The sequence below is a fragment of the Pleurodeles waltl genome, chromosome 9 (genome assembly GCF_031143425.1).
Source record: "Pleurodeles waltl isolate 20211129_DDA chromosome 9, aPleWal1.hap1.20221129, whole genome shotgun sequence".
In the NCBI taxonomy this organism is placed as follows: Eukaryota; Metazoa; Chordata; class Amphibia; order Caudata; family Salamandridae; genus Pleurodeles; species Pleurodeles waltl.
Window position 1 is genome coordinate 289,559,336 of NC_090448.1, and position 20,704 is coordinate 289,580,039.

Here is a 20,704-nt window from a genome sequence, read left to right on the forward strand (position 1 = left end):
AATCCGAAAGACACCTTACTTTATCCGACTGAAGGCACCAGTACCCAACGATTTACCACAACATACATTTATTAGGAGAGTGTAGTTTACCAAACACTCCCTGAAGCTACGTCCCTAGAGACAGGCTCATTAGAGCCAATGGCCTGAGCACCCTTGTCCGTGTCGCTGCACCTGCGAAGGGGGCATTGCTGGACATACTGCCCCGGACGCTCCCAGGCTAAGGGTGTCCGTGTGTAGTCCGTGAGAGGGAGGGACAATGTGCCCCTGTCCTTGGCAGATGGCCTTACCCAGGGTGCACTAGAGAGCCTGTTATATGTCCTCTGTAATCAGAGCCGGCGGGAGGGGCGAGCTGGAGGGGGTCTCCCTCAGCCTCCTCTCTCTGGCATTTCATTGTTCTCGGCTGATGTCACAAACACACAGACACTTGTCCTCCTTCGGTGACAGCGTGCGTACAGGACGCAGGGCGCACTGAGAGGGACGGAGGAGCGAGCTGGCTGTGCGCGCGTCGGGTGCAGGGCGCGGCGGGAGGTAAGTGAGGAGCCTGGCGCAGGGTGACCGACTGGGTGAGAGGACAGTGGGTGCCCCGTGGAGGAGGGCGGCGGAGGCAGAGCTGGGATAGGCTGGTGGTACTCTGTGATTTATGAGGGAGGGAGTTGGTGTTCGGCGACCTTTCTCCCACTTCCAGAGAAAGAGACGTTAGCCACCCTGAGTGATTTGTTGCGTGTAGGACGAGGTATATGTGGAGGGGATGTCCGGTGCGTGGAAAGAGCGCCCCCGGACGCAGAAGACGTGTGGAGGGAGTGTCCCCTGGCGTAGGTTGTCCTTTGGGAAACCTGCGAAGTTTGAGAGCGCGCGCTCGTCGTGGTGGTCGCCTGGCATCGGCAGTGTTGTCATTGTCGCCTAAGTGACGAGTCTTGGGTGTTTCAGAGAGCCTCGCAGCGTCCTCTCCTCCCACCCGTTCAGCTTCTGCCTCATTTCCCCAACCTCTTCCTCATTCTGACTCACCAGCTCTACCCCCTTCTATCTGTCCCTTTTATTTACATAACAAGCTGCTCCTCTAAAGTTCACTTTGGGCCTTCTCTATCATTCCGGCGCCCTCCTTGTCGCTCCCTCTACTTGGCACCTTATCGCATCTTAGTTCTTACCTTTCATCACTCATTTATTCATAGCTGCTTAGCGCCCTTCCCACATATTGTCAACTCATGGCCCTCATCAATGGCAGCACTCTTTCTGATTCTCTTCATCCTCACCAATATCACTTCCTTCCTACCTTTCTCATGTGCTTTCTTCTTTGGTTTCAACCCTTGTCTCCCCCTTCGTTGCTTCCGTCCTTTCTCCATAAATTCGTCGGACCCTCCTTCCTACTTTTTTTGCTTCTCTTCCTCCTCTCCTCACTCACCCGCTAGGCTGCCTTCCCTCCTTGCATTTTTTGTTGTTTTCAGATTGTCTTCCCCTTTCGGGTTCTTTATCACTCAGTGCCAAAGCCCAGATCAATACTGTGATTCGACACTGCACGTCCCAGCAGGGGCGGATGCATGCACTGATGTTTAATGGCGGGGACTCGGGATAGGCTTGCTGCCCAAGGCCAGGGAGTGTACGTGCTCCACAGGGTAAGAGAAAATTCTTCCCTGTAGGGGCCGAGACTATAAGGTATGGCCGACGGATAGCCTTGCTGTGCACAGGGTTGATGATGATATCTACCTATTTACTCCGTTTGAAGTATAGCCCCGGTGCCTGGGAATGTAAGATGTGTGAACCCAAGGGACACACCTGGTGTCTGACACCTGAGACTAAGATATGTGCACCTTAGGGATAGATTTGGTGTCTGTGGCCAGAGAACATAACACTGGACAGCCTAAAGGATAGCCCTTCTGACTATGGCTTGGGTATGTGAGATGTCTGCAGTCTGAAGCACAGGTCTGGTGTTCACCATCTAGGATTGTGAGATGTGTACGACATGAAGGATACCACTGTTGTCCATTGCCTGTGTAAGATGCGTACAGCCTGAAGGATTACTCTGGTGCACAAAGGGTACTACAAAACTTCGATAAGATATCAATCGGGCTGTAAGGTTTTCCAAATCTCAGTGTGTGTAGCACTTTGACATATTTCAATTTACCATGGCGTCACCTGTGTTGCACCCTAAAACACTCTTTGATATTTGGATTTGTCATGTGGTCTCCTTTGTTAGAGGCTCTGGTACTAGCATAGGATATGTGGTTATCTGTGTTACAGTATGTAGCACTATATTTGAAAAGCACATGCCATCTCCTGTCTTACAGCCTACAACACCATGAGATATGACATGTGGCCTCGTATCTTTGCTTCTATGTTGTTTTGAGCTATCTGAATATAACATACAATCTCCCATCAAATCAATGTAGCTTTGAGATATTTTGAAACCAAATGCAGTATCCTATCAGGGCCCAGAACAACAATAAGATGTTGCATTAAAACACACAATTTCTAATCGTAAAGCCTGTAGTACCATGAGATATTTTCAGATGACATGGTCTTCCATCTTAGAGTTTATTGCAATATGAGATGCTTTGATATGTCATGATATGGCATGTGTTCTTCTAGGTTAGAGTGTACATCATAGCAATATTGCACTATTAGCTATTTGGATATGACTTAAGGTCAGGTATATTAGAGCCTATACCACTAAGAACTATATGGTTATTATGATGCATTCTCCTATCTTAAATCTATACCGTCACGAGATTTTGGGATAAAGCATTTTGAATTAGTTTACTGTGTTGTTTAATGTGAAATAAGATTATAGTCTATATATAAGATCGTGTGAGATGTAAAAATAAATGGTACTTTGTGATAATAATCTCCAAAGGGCTCTTACACCATGTAAGTATATCCTCCAAGCTGTGGTTGATACGATGGTCCTGTATTTTGGTATAAGTGCTCTGTCATTATTCCACAGACGTTATAAATGCTTAGGGTACATAAATGTGCTTGGATTTTTTTGCAGTATCTACCAATATATTAGTATGTATAACCAAATGTGATTTTTTGTTGTAAAGTAGAACAACAGCTATTGACACAAGAATCTTGCGCGCTGGAGAGCATGCTCTACAGTTTCCATAATGAAATTCTGTAGGCCCACTAAAATAAAAGCTTTTACGAAATTTTATACTGCAAAGTTCAATGAAAGCTTGCAATATGAATGTGATATAAAATGTTGTGAAATTGTAGTATATAATATTCTCTTATATTTTGATGTTCAGAGAATGGTGAAGTACTACATATCTAAAACAGGGAAGCCTGTAATAACTGTTTAAAACATTTCTCTAATTTTCTCATTGTGATTTAGTTGTGTGACAGCACTACTCAAAAGAAATAGACATCACTACTCTACTGTAATTATTTATTACAGTTAGGTTGTGACCTTATAACACTTTTGGCAAAACGAATAAACAGTGTCGGAGACAGGTCCCAAACGGAATTACAACTGCCGTTTAACAATGCCTGAGATAAATTCAGCTTTTTCTTCTAAACTATTTTCCCTAAATATTCACTGTAATTAGCTGATGTTCAGATACAAATGGTAGTAGATGTATTGCCTTGCGGGACTCTATTCATATAAGGACTCGTTTATTTGTTTTATCTTATGACATATTCAGAACTTCAGCTGCTTTTCAGACAAGATATTAAACTGCTTAAAGTATTTATGGCAACCAAATAAATGTACGTCGATGTTTTTCATAGTGCAGATTTTCCACATTGGTTCAACCATAGCATCTTTTTTTTTATAATTATAAGAATTACCAAGGCACCAATGATTTAAACGAGGCTTGGGAGAAGAGTGATGGTGTGACCATGTATTATATGAAATAAAACACCCACTGTCCTACATATTAAGCATATCACAAGTCACCCTGAAATTATTTGACTTTATACAGGGACTCGGCCTTGGGTCTCGTTCCTCTGTATGGCGAATCTGTGACTTGCATTATATTTGTAATGGCAGTTGGAGTGTACTTCATCCTATATATAATGATAGGACGTTGGTGAGAACGTAGATAAGCAGCTGACAGTCCGACCTCAATTAGTGCGGGGGAGGGTCGTTAAAAGGAGGTTTGCGTGCATTTAGATGAAGTGGAAAATGGGTGTCCGAGAGCAGCACTGATTAATAGCTGAGAGGAGTTAAGCAGCTCAGTGCAATGCAATCTACCAGCTGTGCAGAGGGTCTGGAGCTAAGAGTCTCTAATCAGCTCAGTAGAGGCTGCCCCACCCCCTCCTCTGTGGTACAGTACCGGCAATGTGGGCCACCCCTTGGTAGTGCGTGTCTCTCGGTACACTTGAATGCCGCTCTCTGCGCTTGAATTCCACTTACGACAGATATGTGCCACTGAATTCCACTTGGGTACCTCTCGGTGTAGCCGCGGGCCACACAGTACAGTTAAGTTAGTAAGTGCATCAGTCGGTGGAACTGTGCGTCACTTCGTGGAGTTGTTTGCGCCTAGGTGCAGTAAGGTGTCACTCGGTGCAGTTAGGGTGAGAATGAACGCGGCTGCATTTGTTCTTTGCTGCCTTTGCCCGCGTCTCTCTTCAGTATAAAGCATTGCTGGGCACGAGCCAAGCAGCTCTTTGAAGTCCAGGCTTCGGTCTATGATGCTTCAGCTGCAGCTTGAAAGCCACGCTAATCCAATGCCATTTCTATAAGCAGATCTGTGCCGCCCCTGCCCACAGTAGGGACCAGCAGCTGGTGTCTGTGGGGCTCGGTGAGACACAGCCTTGTGGGAGGGCATTCAGGAGGGCTCGTTGTTACGCACCCTTTCTCTGATGGATCATGTGTTGCAGCACAGGGGCAGACAGAAAACAATTCACCTCTTCTCCTATTTCTGAAGATTTTTTTTGTTTGGGCATTCCCATCCTCCCCCTGATGTCTGTCGAACTCACTTTTGTTAAATGATGCGTTGTTTTTTTGTAGGCCACGGAAATAAGGATGGAGCGAGAATCTGTGGGAGGGTCACTGTGCATGCGTGTGCGTGTGTGCGTGCAGGCGCGTGAGTGTGCGAGGGCCATGGGTGTGTGTGAGGGAAAGGAGGTGTGTGAGAAGCAGAGATGAGTGGAAGGGAAAGGGGCGATGTGTGTGGGACTCGGGGGTCTGATGATGGGTACAGGTATGTGTGAGGGGAAGTAATTGTGTGAGAAAAAGGGCTTTGTGTGGGAGTCTGGGATCGTCTTGATGGGTAAGGATGTGTTTTAGGCTGAGTGACTACGTGAGAAGCGGGGATGTAAGTGGGAGTCTATGGTATGTCTCATGGATAGGGATGCATGGGACGGAAAGGGATTGTGAGAGTAACAAGGATGTATGTGAGAGTCACGGATATTCATATCTGCCTGATGGTTTGGTAAGTGTTGAAGTGAAAGAGACTGTGTGGGGATCAGAGATGGGTGTGGAGTCAGGGTTGTGGGTGATGAGGAGAGAACCCGTTTCCTAGTGTCTTGCTGCAATGTAGAGTGGTGTTGCTGCAAGCGAAGAATAACGTTCTGGTGCAGAATCTGAGGTAAAACATGCAATGCCTGCCCCTGTTTTTCAAAATCTCCTTATGGAAGATGGCATGGCTCACTTCACTAACATGATGTCAGGTGTAGCAGAAGATGCAGCACCACACCCTTGAAAATGAAATGAAATATAGATTTATATAGTGCAACTTATCACCCATGAAGCTGTCCCCGGGCACAAGGAGATTAAGTGAGAGTCACAGGAGGTGGTGCCCACGCTGAGGATTGAACCCAGATTTCTGGCTCCTGAGGCAGTCTCTCTGACGGCTGAGCTACATACATCTTCTCGCTCATTCCACTTTAGACTTTGTGGAGGGTCTCAAGAACTGGCATGAGAAGATCCATGATTAGCCAGAAAAAAGATGGCATCCCAGGAATCGCTGTCTCGTGACCTTCGACCCAGGCGGAATTATTTAAAGTCATTTTTGAAGCCCCTGCAGGATATTTTGAGCCTCCAGTTGTAATGTGTTGTTGTGATCTTTTTTTTCCTGAGTCAGGGAGATATTTGTTGATAGATGCAAAATGTAGAATTATAATTTATATCCAAATATTTAGAGGGAATCCGCAAACTTTGTGTTGTTTAAAGAAATTACAACTTTCCTCTTCAAACTTTGAAAAACAATTTTTATGTGCTCAACAGGACAAAAGAGGACAGATGGCGTTTGAGACATAGTCACCCGGTGATTGTACAGCATCTGGCTGTTCACTTGGTGAGGTCTGCAATAAATGAATGTGGCTACAAAAGAGGTCCACATCTGAAAATGTTCCTTAATAGTCTTTATAACCCATTATTCCGCTCAAAATTCAAGGAATACAAAATACTAGCTACAAGACAGTAGTAGTATGAATTGAGACCTTATTTCCTATTTACTATAGCAATCATACTCTAGCACTCGCTGTAACTCATGACACTAACCGCATGCAGCGATATTGTTTGGTGCTTCACTGTGCAGTGAGTTACATTGTTTTGTGCTTCACTGTGAGGGGCAGCTGCTTAGAAGTATGCAGAATGTGCTTACTTGGCTGTTACTTGACAAGAGGTTTCTAGTTTAATATTGATTCAAAATCCAATTATCACTGAAAGCCTTCCAGCTTTCTGTTTACTTTTGTATCACTTTCACAACTTCACAGCAGAAGGAAATATTGATTGAAAATCAGGTAGCCAGGGGCCCCTAGGAGAAGGCGAGGGGTGGGGTGCAAGTAAATGCACACATTTAGCAACTGCTACCCCAGGTGAACCCTAGGGGACATCCCCATTACAAAACCAAAGCCCCACTAGGCCAAAGTGTAAAAACACAACCTGGTTTTAATTTGAACTTAGACTCTAAACTAGAAATGTTCAGTTCTTGAGTCTGCCTATCTCTGATACCCTCTGAGGTTTAATCAGGGCTCAGGGGCAGAGAAAGAAGTCTGAAGTAGCCAGGACTTGTCCCAAAGTTTCAATGCAGCCTGGCCCCTCTCGTCAATTGCCCTGTTGACTTTATGGTCAGTCTGTCCGTGATGATAATGACTCAAGTGCCTAGGACTTACAGTTAGAGCTGGGGAAATGCTGGTTGTGGTGTTAGTAACTGCTCTTTAATCTTTAGTACACCATTGGACCATTGGGTTGTTTGCCCCTGCAAAGGGGGGGGGAGGGGCTCTTGTCTTAAGACTAAAAAATATAGTTGCTCAGCACTCTCTATATGTATGTTAATTTAGTCCATCAGTAGTCTCTATGCGTTGAACACATCCGTTTGAGATAAAGAAAAGCAGTGGCCTGAAGTGTAGTGTTCATTCAATTCTTTATCCAATGCTTTAGCTAAATTGCATTAATTGGTGCCAAGAAAGGCACGAGCACACTGAACACGATAAAGACTGCAAGAAGCCCTCTAACAAATGGAATCATTCAGCTACTTTGCAGTACTTGGAGTTTGGTGAACGTCCACGTGTGGCAAAAAATATACATTTACTAGGCATCCAATCCTTCACAAAATTCGCTTTTTAAACCTATCTAAGAAATTTTGAGCCATGCAGTGTAAGGATTTGAACATATGAGCCCTGAAGAAGTCCTAAGAGAATGAAACATGTTGGTTGTTTAGCTTTGGTTACAATCAATGCAATTTTAGCTGAAGAATGTATAAACAAATAATTGAATCTGCACTACTCTTCGGCCCACTGCTTTTCTTTACCTAGCTGACGTGACCCCATCTATAATATTCATTTTGTTACATATTTATTTTATTTTCGTGTTTTTATATAGTTTAGACCAAGTTAGTGATAGCGTCAAAGCATTTTACACATTGCAGACATAATGAAAGACATTGAGAAGATATTAACTAGTCAGTATGCCCCAAAACATATCTATTGTATTTGTAACCGCAGAAGCGACTTTATCTGGGGCCTTGGGAAAACCACACAGTTGGCGTTAGCATCTCCTGGCTTGATGGGTGATCTTAGATATAACAACTGGGTTTGAATTCCTCCTGGACATTGCTTGCATCTGCTCTTCCACAACACTTTTTCAGTCCTCTCATGATTGTGCTGCTGTTGGTGTTTGCTTAGTGTGTGTTTCACCTGTTCTTTTAAAATCCTATCTTCCCCTGTGCCTCTGCTACCTTTGCTGCCAGAGCCAGCCTGCTCTACTTTCTAGGTGACTAATGAATACCTTCTGAAACTGCAGGCTGCAGCTGCTGCTAAGTCGACCTCCTCCATCCCCATGTGGGACACTGTATCCTCTTCTCTGCTGCTCTAATTGAGCCACAGAAAATAACTACATTTTCTACGAGGGGAGATAGGGAAAAGTGGGGTAGGAGCGACCTTACCGAGTCTGCAGGTCATCATTTTTAAAATAATAAATTAGCTGCAAGGGCCAAAAACATTTTAGGAGCCCTCCACCAGCACTGCTGAAAGTCAGGGTTGCTCAGTATCAAGGCTGCTTACTCTTTTCCCTATGCCATGCCTCTTTCTCTCACTATTCTACACAGCCTGTCTTTCTATTTCAATCTTGCAGCTTCTTTTCACCGCTTTCTTGTATTCTCTTCCTCGTCTTTTTCCTTTTCAGTGATTCCTTCCTTTTTTCTTGGTCAAAGTTTGATGATGAAAATCAGTCCATGTCCCTTAACATGAATGCTCATGCCCACCACCTGCAGCTCTCAGCAAACAAAGAGCACTAGGGTCATGTCTCCAATTGGGCCGAGCTCTGAAAAACCCCCAGACAATAGCCTATTTGTCTGAGGTAAGCCAAAAGCTGGCCTGGCCAGGCCCGATAGGTAGAGCAGGTCAGACAGCATGAGTAACAAAGCAGCCCACAAGCTTATACGAAGTGAAAGGAAGAGTGCAGGCTGAGGAGGAGAACCTGGAAAGAAATGTCAACTGGAAGCAACAACAAACAAGGTGAACAACTGTCTTATGATTAAAGGAGTTTACAAGTCTGCCTCATGGTCGATTGCGATGTAGGACAATTTTGCCAGTCCTTAGTTTGTTACCAGCAACACAATGCATGCTGGGATTTTGTATCCCACACATCTAATCTTAAAATCATAACTAAAACCTCCAGAAGGCAAACTTTTAATGTTTAGAAAATCAGGACTAGATAAAGATGTCACACGTGTCACAAGGCCCCTTTGGTATTTGGTGGTGACCTGAGCATGTAAAGGACAGCTTTGAAGGGCTGTCTCACAAACCAGGTATGATGTTTCCGGTGTTGGCGCTAGATGGTGGGATGATCTGTGGATGGAATATCCACTTCACTCTATGTCATCAAGAGCACTTTTCCAGTTCTCGGCTTTTAAGCTCTAAGTCATTTCTATCATTGCCTCAGATTCATTACCTCAATGGAAGGAAACCAACACGACAATATCCCAAAATGCATTAGGTTATCACTTGGAACCGGGGTCTGGAAACAATGCGCCTGGGAATAGGGAATCATATACCACCACCCAAGTGGTGGATGGCAGAAATGGCAGATGGACCAGGAGCCTGCATGGCCTGTAGTGAGGAGGGGAAGCTGAGGCAGCAACCCAAGTGGGTCAGAAAATCTGCTTTCAAGGGAAGAGGAGAGTGGCAGAACAGGATTGTGTGCCAGAGAAGCAGAAGGTGTGGATGGGTGTACTGCGCTACAGCAACTCACGCCAATATCACCTACATTGTAGTTCAGAGGAAATGGGTGGTACAGTCCTTAAAGATAAAGTATGCCGGAAAGACTGCTTTGGTGGAGATAAACGGGGTTGGCAATAGGTGATGTGCTCGAGAAAACGTGATGCTCTATATCTGTCGTCTGGCTGCAAAAGGCCTAGCTACTGGCCACCATTTAAATGTTACTCTATAGTTTGAATAAAAAATAAGGTGGTCGTTTAATGAAGTAATGTAGGAAAGCCCAGCCCAAAATCAGAAGGTGACACTAATAAGACGCAAATTAACCCTATTGAAGTTTCCACAATGAACCTATTTAAGCTGCCTCTGTTTAACTTGGCATTACACAAGATTACTGTTTCCTAGAACAGGAGCCCTTGCAGTTGGCATTCTCTAGCTTTCTGTCTACATCCTTTGCAAGGGAGAGAGAGTCTTCTTTGCTGCAGCGCGCTGACCCATTTTTGTTGAGGAATATCTATCCCGATCTCTCCTTCCCCCTCCCCTTCCTTCATTAATATCTAACATCACTCCATGCCTGTCCCCTCGCCCTCCCAGCCGTTCTGACGTCTCATACTTCAGAAAGACAAGCAGACACCCAAACTCCTCTCGTATAATAGGAAATACATCTCAGACTAGCTCCGGAGAACAAGAATGGCTTGTGACCTGTGAGCCTTTCAGTGCCTCCCACCGCCGCCTCCTCCTCCGCCCAGCTAATGCACAACACACTGTGGATTGTCCTGGGAGCTGGTGACAGCAGCCTCTGACCCGAACATGCTCCCTCGGGGCAGCGATGAATGAGGCAAAGATGTGACAGTGGGCCCGCCGCCCACCCCTGTGCTGCGGCTTGTATGTGGCTGGCCCTGCATTTGTGTCACGAGATCTGAGCATGTCTTTGTTATCAGGGAATAAGGGGCAACAATTCACTAGAAAGGATTACTTTGTGCCCAGAGACTGCTTCACGTTCCCTCTGCGTCGCTGTTTCCTTCCCTTATCCTGTTCACCCCTCGGCCCCCTCCACCTCAGGATCTCCCCTTTGTCGGTCGCTTCTAGGCCCCCTTCGCTACCATCCCCTTTTTCACTGCCCGTACCTTTTCCCTGGGTGTATGGGCAAGCTGTACTGACACGGATGTGAGGACAGGCTCTGAGCAAAGCATCACATCTCACTCGAGCGTGAGGACAGGCCTCAATGTCTCCTGTGCATGACAAAGAATTCTTAGTCTTCTGACTGTGAATACAGACTGTGTCTAATGGTTGAAGACAGGCAGATACTGTCTACGGGATGTAATTTAAGACTTACACTGCCTCCAGATTGTGAAGAGAGGCTCACTCCGTCTCCTGGACTGTGAGGACAGGCTCACAACGTATCCTGAATGTAACATCAGGCCTCACTGTGTCTTGGACGTGAAGACAGACTGACAGTTTCTAGGATGTGAAAACAGGCTGCTCTGAATGTGTCTTGAAACTAAGGACAGGTCTCACTGTGTCTTGGACGTGAAGACAAAATTGGACAATCTCTAGCATCTCAGGGCAGGCTCCCACTCGCTCCTGGTTGTGAGGACAGATAGCTCTCTCTGTCTCTCGGAGGTGAAGATAGGCTCACAGTGTCTCCACGAGCGAGCCAGGCTCATGCAGTTTCTTCTGTGCTAAGGTAGACTCACAATGTATCCTGAAATTAAGGCCAATGCCTATTTCATGGGTACAAGGCCAGACCCTCTTATGGTCATCTGGCACCAGAGTAGCTTTTAACTTCAAGTCCCTGATTCTTGGATGGAAGGGACTGTCACTTCGAGTTCCTGTGTTTTATTTTATTCACCTTCAAGGCGTCCTCACGCTAAAATGTCATATGTGGGAAATCAGAAAAACGTATAAATACATTGGAACACGGATCTACCTCACCTGCATTGCTGAATGATCCACATTGAAAATTAATGTAAAATTAATTTAATACATATTGTTAGAATGCATGATTTAAACACATCTCATACCAGATGAACACCAAGGGAACAGTCATCAAATCCTATGGTACGTGAACCAAGATCTTAGATCATCTGTGGCAGAGTGCTCTGACCAGTCTAAGTAAACCACACTGCATCAGCAAATTCCTTTCCCGAGGACAAATTGTTATCCCAGTGACTTTGAACAACAGCCCTTACAGAAAAGACCGATAATTGGAGAAAAAAACATGTGGAATTTAAGATACACTCCAACTAGAACATAAGAACCAGGAGACAGTCCAGAAGGACAGCCACATTAAAAGATAAGGGAACTACATTTACATTAATTCGCCTTGAGTTAGAATAATTCAAAGGACACACATTCACCAAAAACATCCTTTGCTCATGTTATGTTGTGTGATTTTTATATAACCAGACTTTGCCATGTGTTTGGTCTCTGGGCATTTTTAGTAACTGAAAATAGGAACAAATGGCATTACCTCAAACAGGTAAGATTTGTCACTCTAAAAATATATACCAAATTTGTGAGGTCTCACATATGCTGCCCGTTCCCATCATATACTTGTCAATTTTAGCAGACTGTCAGAAGTCAGAATTCTTGACTCAAACCAACAGAAGTTAACCGACCAGCTACTGAATGCTGTAAACCTGTTTAGCCAATTCAGGAGTGATATTATATGGTAGTAGCCTTTGTATAGATCTGCAGACCCTCGAAGAAACCTAAAGTGCTTCTTTGTGCATCTACTAAATTCGTCATACATGGTTGCTAATGTGTGGGTTATAAGGTGGCCTAGATGGTGAGAGGTTTGGTGCCATGTGTGAGAACCGGACGGGTGCTCCTTTCACGTCTACACAAACGTGCTGCTTGAATAGCATATACAGTCATACGTACTGGTAAATACCCATTTTTGTCTGAGTTATTGATTTTATTTTATGCTCACAGGGAAATCGTGGTCCTCTTGCACTGGTTTTGACAGTGGCTGTGAGAAAGGACTCTTCCGTATTGAAATATCAAGTCTTTACTGACTTGCTGATTTCCATGTGATACAGATTATTCATTATCTTTGCTGGCAGTCAGTACCAGATTTTGCAGTCTGCGCAGAGGCCGTACCCTCAATGTGTGTTTATGATCAAGCGTTGCTAGAGATTAGAGAAGTACGTTTCAGGAAAGTGGATCATTCAGAACGAAAGAGGGATTTCACTCTAGAAGCAATTTTTAAATAGGACCAGTCTAATTGCAGTCTTTCCCTCTTTATCAACCTACTTCATTGTCTTCTCACTTCATGCTTATAATGCTCCTTTCCTATGCACATACACGCCAGCCAACCACATTGTCTTGTTTTATAATACATGTGCACAGATCAAATCATATGGATGCAATATTTTCTTGAGTAGCCTTAAAAATAAGAGCGGAGGATTGTCCTAGTCCGTATAACCGCATATGACATTGGATGTGGATCGCAGCCCAATCACCTTTTCCAGTTACCATGTTTCTTCCACTGCCCACCCCTTGGCCACTCACTGGAGCTGAGATATAATATATAAAGCAATGCAAAATCTGCTGCACCGAACCACACATCATATCAGAACCCCCTGCCTCCTGTCTGTATTCCAGATCACCTCAGCCAACAACGGTTTGAGCAATTTTAATCGGTTCTGAGGCACCACCACAGGCATAACAATGATAACTGGAAACAGGAGTCTGCCAAACGCCAATTGACCACTCTAGCCGGGGCGGAATTCTGGAAACATTTCCAGCTACATTGTTGGGTTTGGAGTGATAAATATGAACTCCATATACCAGGTACTGAAGCATAGCGGGCACCAACTTCATCAGAGTATTGCATACTGTTGACAGCAGCAAATCTTCAATGGGCCATAGTTTGAAAATGCAGGACTTCCTACAATTCAATTCTAATCCAGACAAATGCCCGAAACAATCAAGTATTTCCATTAGTGGGGCTAAATCCTGAATGGATCACACACTTAAAAGACAACACCATCTGCACACACTGAAATGCTGTAGTAACCTTAGTGTTGAATGATGCAGGCCAGAGGCTCCACTGATAGAACCATAAAGAGTGTATAGAATGGGCACTCTTGATGGGCCCACCTCTCTCCCTGTCACTGAGGGAACACAGTCCTTCTCATGCAATCCTAGCAGAGGCTCTGCAGAAGCCTAATACACTACATCATTTCCTGGCCAAAGTTCATTCAACCCACGGCTGTATATAAAAAGTCCAAGTACAAGTTGATGAACACTTTCATTGTATCTAGAGAAGCGACCCACAATGACAAACCAACATCTGGCAAAACATCCATCAACTGTAACAGCTTCATCAAATTAGTAGAGGTAATCCACCTCTTTCATTTGAGTGAAATAGGTGACCAAGAACCATTAGGAGTCTGGCTTTCACATGTTTTGCTAGTATTGTCTAGTCGAGGATGAGCATCGACATCGGACTGTTGAAGCCCTAGGGTGAAGCTCTGGTTTCAGTAAGACCACGAATGCGGCTTTGTGTGCAGTAGGTTGAAGCCCAATCATCTCTCTCTCTCCACAATGCACAACTCTACTATTCTAGGTGCAAGTAGAGCCTTGTATTCAACATAGACTTCTCCCTCTTGTAGTCAGAGCCAAGAACTTAATTTCTGGCCATCTATCTGATAATATTCCTAATTTCACCCAAGGTAAATGAGGCATAGAGAAGCAGTACCTGCTCCAGAGGCAATTATGAGAGTGTACACAGTGTTCTAGTTTTCACAATGCCCCGTAAGTACACATTGCTCGTGTTTTGACTTTGCCACAGATGTACCCATAGCCATGGCACAATCTGAAAAACAAACTCTTACTACATCTTACAAGTAAAAATGCTAAATTCACCCATTACACAAATTTGCTTGTAGATACTGTAAAAATGAATCCCCCTTGAACACAAACAGTGGCAAGCTTTCCTCAATGCAACTAATCACACAATACCAGGGATTCTACTATGTTCAGTTACACATTCCTAGATTTTCTAAAAACCCCAGTAATTACACATTTCACAGTTTTTATAAAAATGTCCTGTTAGTACACATTGCGCAGTTTACCCGTATTTTTTCCAACAGTCACCATTCTCTTCCTATAATTTGCTGTTGGCTGGGGTAAGGAATGCATATGTCTCTACATTTGGAGGCCTATGCCAGGGCCTGTGAACTCTCTGATGCCGGAGTTAGGTAGTTATGTTAGGGAGGATGGGGCCATCTACTACTGCTAACTGTGGCCTGAAAATCTGGAGCTTTCAGACCATAATTGGACACTAGATATAGGAAAATGTAAGTCATCCATTGGTCTCCACACCAAAACTGGAAGGTTATTAGGTGTGGTTGTGTGTTTTAGCTTGATTCCTGCTTTGTTCCTAATGTTAACTCTTCATGTATGTGTAAATGTTCTGCAACAAAGCTGGCAAAGCTCAAAAAGCTGGCAGCCACCATCCTCCTTCCCAGTACTAAGATCCTCCATGGCACACCGCTTATCAGATCAAACATAGCTCTTTTTTACTCAAAATCTGTTGATTTCAGTTGTGTACGTATTAGGAGTGAGTGCACTCAGTCAAAAAAATAAACAAGTCTATGACAGATTTCGTATAAGAAGCTCACAAATCTGGAGTGCAGCACGAGACATGGGGACCATAAAAAGATCAAAAGCATGAAATCAATGTGATCTAGCTAGGTCAGATGAGACAAGGATTAGGAAGGCACAGGGTAAGGCATATGGAAGTCTCATCAAACATCAAGCTTAATAGTACAGTACATCAAAACCTGATGCCCCTATGAAAGGGGTACCTGGGGACAAAAAGATTTGACTGTAGGTATTGTTGACCAATAGGCCCATGGTGGGCAGCATATTTGTAAGCAAATGTGACTATTGCCTCAGTATTCCAAAGCTCCATCTCACTATTGTCATAGAATAATGAAACCATAAACAACCAGGGGCAGCTCCTTCATTAGGGCGGAGGAGCGTTGCCCCCAAACCAACAGCAGCAACTGCAAAACCTTTACAAGGAAATTATAATTATCATTTTCTTGTAAAGGGGCAGGGCCACGGGGTCACGAGCAGTGAGGGGGAGTGCACAGCACTCCCCCTCATCGCGCATGTATGTTTGGCCGACTGTCTCGGGCCGGCCCAACACACATGTGCAGTAGGCTCGCTCCAGCCCAGCAACATAGTTGCTGGGCTGTAGAGAGCATGCCCAGGCTCCCAGTCTGCCTGGGAGTGCCCTGGCTGGGCGCTCCCAGCCAATCCTGATGCTGCTCTGAGCAGCGTCAGGATTGGCCGCAGGGCAGGCTGGGAGCCTGTGCCTGCGGCAGAGAAGCGGATGGAGCGGGGCGGCGGCGGCCATCGAGGTAAGTGTATATTTTTATCTTTATTAATTCAACTTTTTATTCCTCTCCCCACACCTCCATGTGCCCGCGCTGCCTCTTCCTCATGCCTGGAGCCGTGACTTTAAAGAACTCAACAGAAAACCAAGAGGGGGGACACCCGCTGTTGCTAAAGCTAGAGGGAGGACTCTACTGTCAACCGTTATGGCATTAGGGACAAGGTGAGTTGCATGAGTCCGGGACCCAGAGGTAGAGGGTCACCCTGCAGGGGCATCAGGGATAGCATTGAAGATCTCCGATGTCAGGGCGGGAGCAGTAGGCGACAAGTGATAAAAGGGTGGGTGCCCTGACAGATGAATCAAAAAGGTGCACAGCGCAAAGCTTGGGCAGCTAGAAGCAGTTATTCCAGTCTCGACAACTAATCCAGGAGGGGTTGCCAGAGTAATAGGAATTTCTTATCTGTGAGGGAGATCTTGTGCAATATGTGCTCCAGTGTCATTCTTTAACATCATGGTTCTTTTCATAGATTAAACTAGGGGGAGATCGCTGGGGAACCAGAGCCTGGCACTGTAGAACAACCTCACCCGTAGACCCCATAAAGAAGCTTATCACCCTCAATTCAGGAAACTCCCAAAAACCGAACTTCTCAGACAGACTTGAAAGAAAGTCAGGTGTCAGTCAAGCTTCTGGCTAATCTCTAACACTGAAGAGGCCAGCATGCTGTGAAGTGCTTTACAAAACTCCTAAACACATAAACACCCAAATAAATAAGCTAGCTTATGCTTTCCTTAATATGTGCGTGATTATTTGTGAGGACAGCATGACAGCTCCAGTGTTCTGCTCCTACCGTCCTGCCAATGGAATACAAAATGCTCCACATTTCTCTTTTCATCTCTCGTCATATAGCGCGGGTACGCCCAGAGAGAAGGCCCGGAGCAGGCATTACTGAGAGAAACCTGCGCCAGGAGGGAGGGGGCAGGGTCACACGGAAGGTATGCCATCATTGACACAGCCGCCTCCTCGCCACGTGTCCCCGGATTTAGCGAGACCTTCCAGCTAGTTTTCCTGCGGATTCCACGAAAGGAGAAGCCAAGCGCCTTTAGATCTATTTTTGTCCCGGGTGATCAAGAAGAAAAGCGGACCGGCTGCGCGAGGCCACCTTTGTGCTAGGGAACAATGTCATGGTCGGGCCGCGGTCACTTGCGTGCCCACAAAGAGCGGCCACTGGCCTCTTGAAGGGACGCTGCCCACTGCTGGCATCCCACTAATGCAACCAGTCCTACACAGAATTCGCCTGCTGCCCCAGAGATAGCACAACCTCTCTTAAACCCCCTCCACTCCGTGCATAAGAGGGCAGAGGAGCTGTCGGTGATTACATGTGACGCAGAGGTAATTGCGCAAGTCAGTGCGCTTCCATAACATTCACAAAGCACAGGACCTCTCATACAAACAGCATTCACGAAACACAACACAAACTCAAGCTCGAAGAAAGTCTTTCATACATACACCCAAGGTGCAAGTCCTGAAGAAAGAAGTGGGGGAACTAACCAAGTTAGACAGTATGTATAACAACCCCTGACATCAGAAGAAATGGAGTCAGATCTTAACACCTCATATGTTTAGCAGATGTATCACAAATATATTTGAGTGCATTACGAGATTTAACGAGTGAGATTTTGATGTTACAGAACCCCCAACACAAAATCTGGGCTTCAATTTAGGAAAGGCCTGGACTTTATAGCACTTCTGAAATTACAAATGATTGTTGATAGATGTAATTTTCTTTGTCAGTTTATTCCATAATGTGCACATCTGTACCGAGAAACAGCTTCACCCTGTGATGGCCTTATAGTAAGGAAGAATTATCACCAACAAGACCTTTCTTACTCTGAGATTTCTTTGTCGGTTATAAACTCTGAGTAAAGGCCTGATATTGCTACCCGACCAATTCCAAGTACTTTCATGAGAAAGATAAGATGGGGAAGGTTACTGGGCGTATTATGTATGGACATTAAAGGGCACTGGTTTAAAATCTGCTTCTCTGTAAGGGGTCCTCACCTGACCATTGCTTCTGTTGAGTCTTCTTGCAATCACAAGCCACTGGTGGAACAGAAGAGGGTAACCTTTAATTCTCACCTGAACTTCAGAAAGTCTTGATTCTGTTTGCGGTATGTGAAAAGGGATTTCCAGAAAAAGGACCTTGGCGTATTCAGGGTTTCTCTCCAGAAATGGTTGTACTTCACAGTGACAAAGCACAGTTTGTTTTGGGAGTTTAGGTTGACCTTAGTTGTTTGTTCAATTAGTGAGATGTGAACAGCCTAGTTAAATACCTGGATACACAGTCGCCTAATGCTTTAAGTAGGATATCGAAGCTAGACCATAAATAGTGAAATTTACTGTGGCAGGAGCTGACGGGGAAGAATTCCTCACATAACGCACCAGTGGTAGAATGCATTATTTGTTCCACTGTTAATTTGGGGTTAAGGATTAAAGTGGGACTGCGTGAAACACACACATTGCCATTGTTCTGCTTGTGTGAAAAGGGAACCTAATTGTAATGGCCTGTTGAAAAGAATGATGCTAGTCATTGATGGATATTGGCTACACGGTCTTTCGACATCCTACCAGTCAGATTTCTTTTAGCCCATTCAGAAGAAGAGAATTAGAACTTTTATGTTTGACCAAGAGGAAAGAGCTGTACCATTGTACTGCAGAGACTCTAACACCTATCTCTGTTTCAAGATGGGGTAGGAGAAGTTTGAGGTCAGTGCTGCTGAAGGCTTCAGGGAGGTCTAGTAGAATCTGGGCTACTTGGAATCTCTAACCTTTTCTATCAATACGCAAATATAGGCATGTATGCGTGTACATGCAGGAGGGACCCCGCAACATGCCTGAACAAGACACAAAAGAACAAATTAGCACGTCTCCTCAGTGCTACTTAAAAAGTGGCACATGGGCTCCTTCACACATAAGCACAATCGTTTTTAGGGCACACTTCTAACACAATGATATCTCTGTTTAGAAACTAGAAGGCCTATCTGACTTTATGCCTTACTTTTGTTAGCAACGTGGCCATTCTATCATGCAGATATCTGTGCATTAAAGAGAAGCTCTTTGTGCAAAATTAGAGGATTCAGAGTTGATTTATTTTGCAAAAAGTGGTTTTAAATTGCACACTGACTTTTTGCAAATTAAATCAGATTTTGTAAACCAACCTATGGACAAATAGGTCATTTCACAAAATCACCATTGGTAGTGGGTGACAAGCCGTCCTACCCCATAAAACCTAATGAGGTTGGTGTTAAATTGCAATTTACTCTGTTTGGATGCCATCACAGAGATGGTGGCCTGCTGGGGTTCCTGGAAGGAAATGGGGCTGCATGTAAATACAAAATATTTTTTTAAAATTTTAGGAGTTGGCAATCATCCTGTGGACCACCACCGACCTCTCCCATACAAACTATCTTTCATTCAGAACCCCTTACCTTTTTGCAAATAGTTTACTACCTCCTTTGAGGAGTAGGTAATGTATGAATGGTTTGTGACCGAAGTAGCGGCTGCAAGCCATTGATACCCAGCATTGCAAAATAAAATCTGATGGGGGCGCCTTGAACGTGTCCTTTCCAAATTATGATTCGTAATGCATTTCTAAATACATTTTGCAATTCGGTAACCAGTTAGCAAATCGCAAAATAGGTTTAGTATATTTGTAAAGGCCATTTAGCGTTCACAAACCCTGTAAACTCTGTCATTTAGTCAATCACAGGCTTTGCAGCTGCTAAATTGCTTCATACATCTGGCTCTCAGCTCTTAGTGGAGGCCAGAAATATGAAGCAGGAAACAGCTCCCAAAATGCATCACCAAGTATTTGCAAAATAATTGTATGTGACACCTACAACATACACTGTATTGTTTGTTATAATTTTAAATGCTCAAATACTTTGTACCTGTGTGTATTCCAATCTGTAAGAAAATCGTGAAAACATATACTAAAAGTGTACACAAACCGACAGACATATACAGGAACTTTCATAGAACCTGAATTCCTGTCACCTCAATTGCTTGAACCAAGCTTTACCACATTGGATTTTACAAGTTTAGGGCCAGATTTAGATATTGGTGGATGAGTTACTCTGTCACAGCAATGACCAATTTCCCATCCACCAATATCTAAATCCAATTATATCCTATAGGATTTAGGTCACTGTTGTGACGGAGTAACTCATCTGCCAATATCTAAATCTGGCCCTTTATTGGAAAGAAAATAATTCAAAGTCTGGCTGCAGAACTTTACAGCACATAAGCACACATCCTTGTTTCTCAGTGTTTAATTTGTAAAATAAGTGCTGAGGCACAAAGTTTTGATCAGAAGCCTGCATCCGATGTTTTTGAATGTCAACGTACTGACTACCAAGTCTGCCTAGACTTTATTCCACCTCATGCGTCTTCAATCCATCAACCACCCTCCCTGACACTTTTTCTTACTCGTGAAGATTCCTGCTGTCTCCATTTGTCACAGGTATTGTGTCTTTCTCTTCTTCGTTCTTTCCTCTTGTGTATTTCTCATCCTCTTCCTCTGGGACAAAGTCTGATGAGGAAAATAACTGCTGGTTTCCAAAAATGAGCGCCTATGGGACCTATCTGCAACCACTGGCTGAAATTAAGCATTGCTGTTCTTGAAAATGAAACCCCAACGTGCTACACCATTGCAGACAGAGCCAACACATTGCCCACAAACCGGGACTCGAAGC

The 20,704-nt window shown here is 44.4% G+C and overlaps 1 protein-coding gene across 2 annotated transcripts in view; it reads left to right on the forward strand.

Annotated features, from left to right (window-relative positions):
• The first annotated feature begins 289 nt into the window (after positions 1 to 289).
• The window catches only part of PCBP4 (poly(rC) binding protein 4), a 135,554-nt gene continuing 115,139 nt past the window's right edge, over positions 290 to 20,704 (forward strand). Inside the window, exon 1 of one of the 2 annotated variants that reach the window (XM_069206747.1) lies at positions 290 to 528. The gene's annotated coding sequence lies outside the window, so the exon portion shown is untranslated. The remainder of the gene's footprint in view (positions 529 to 20,704) is intronic. The other variant, XM_069206745.1, reaches the window with a different exon arrangement.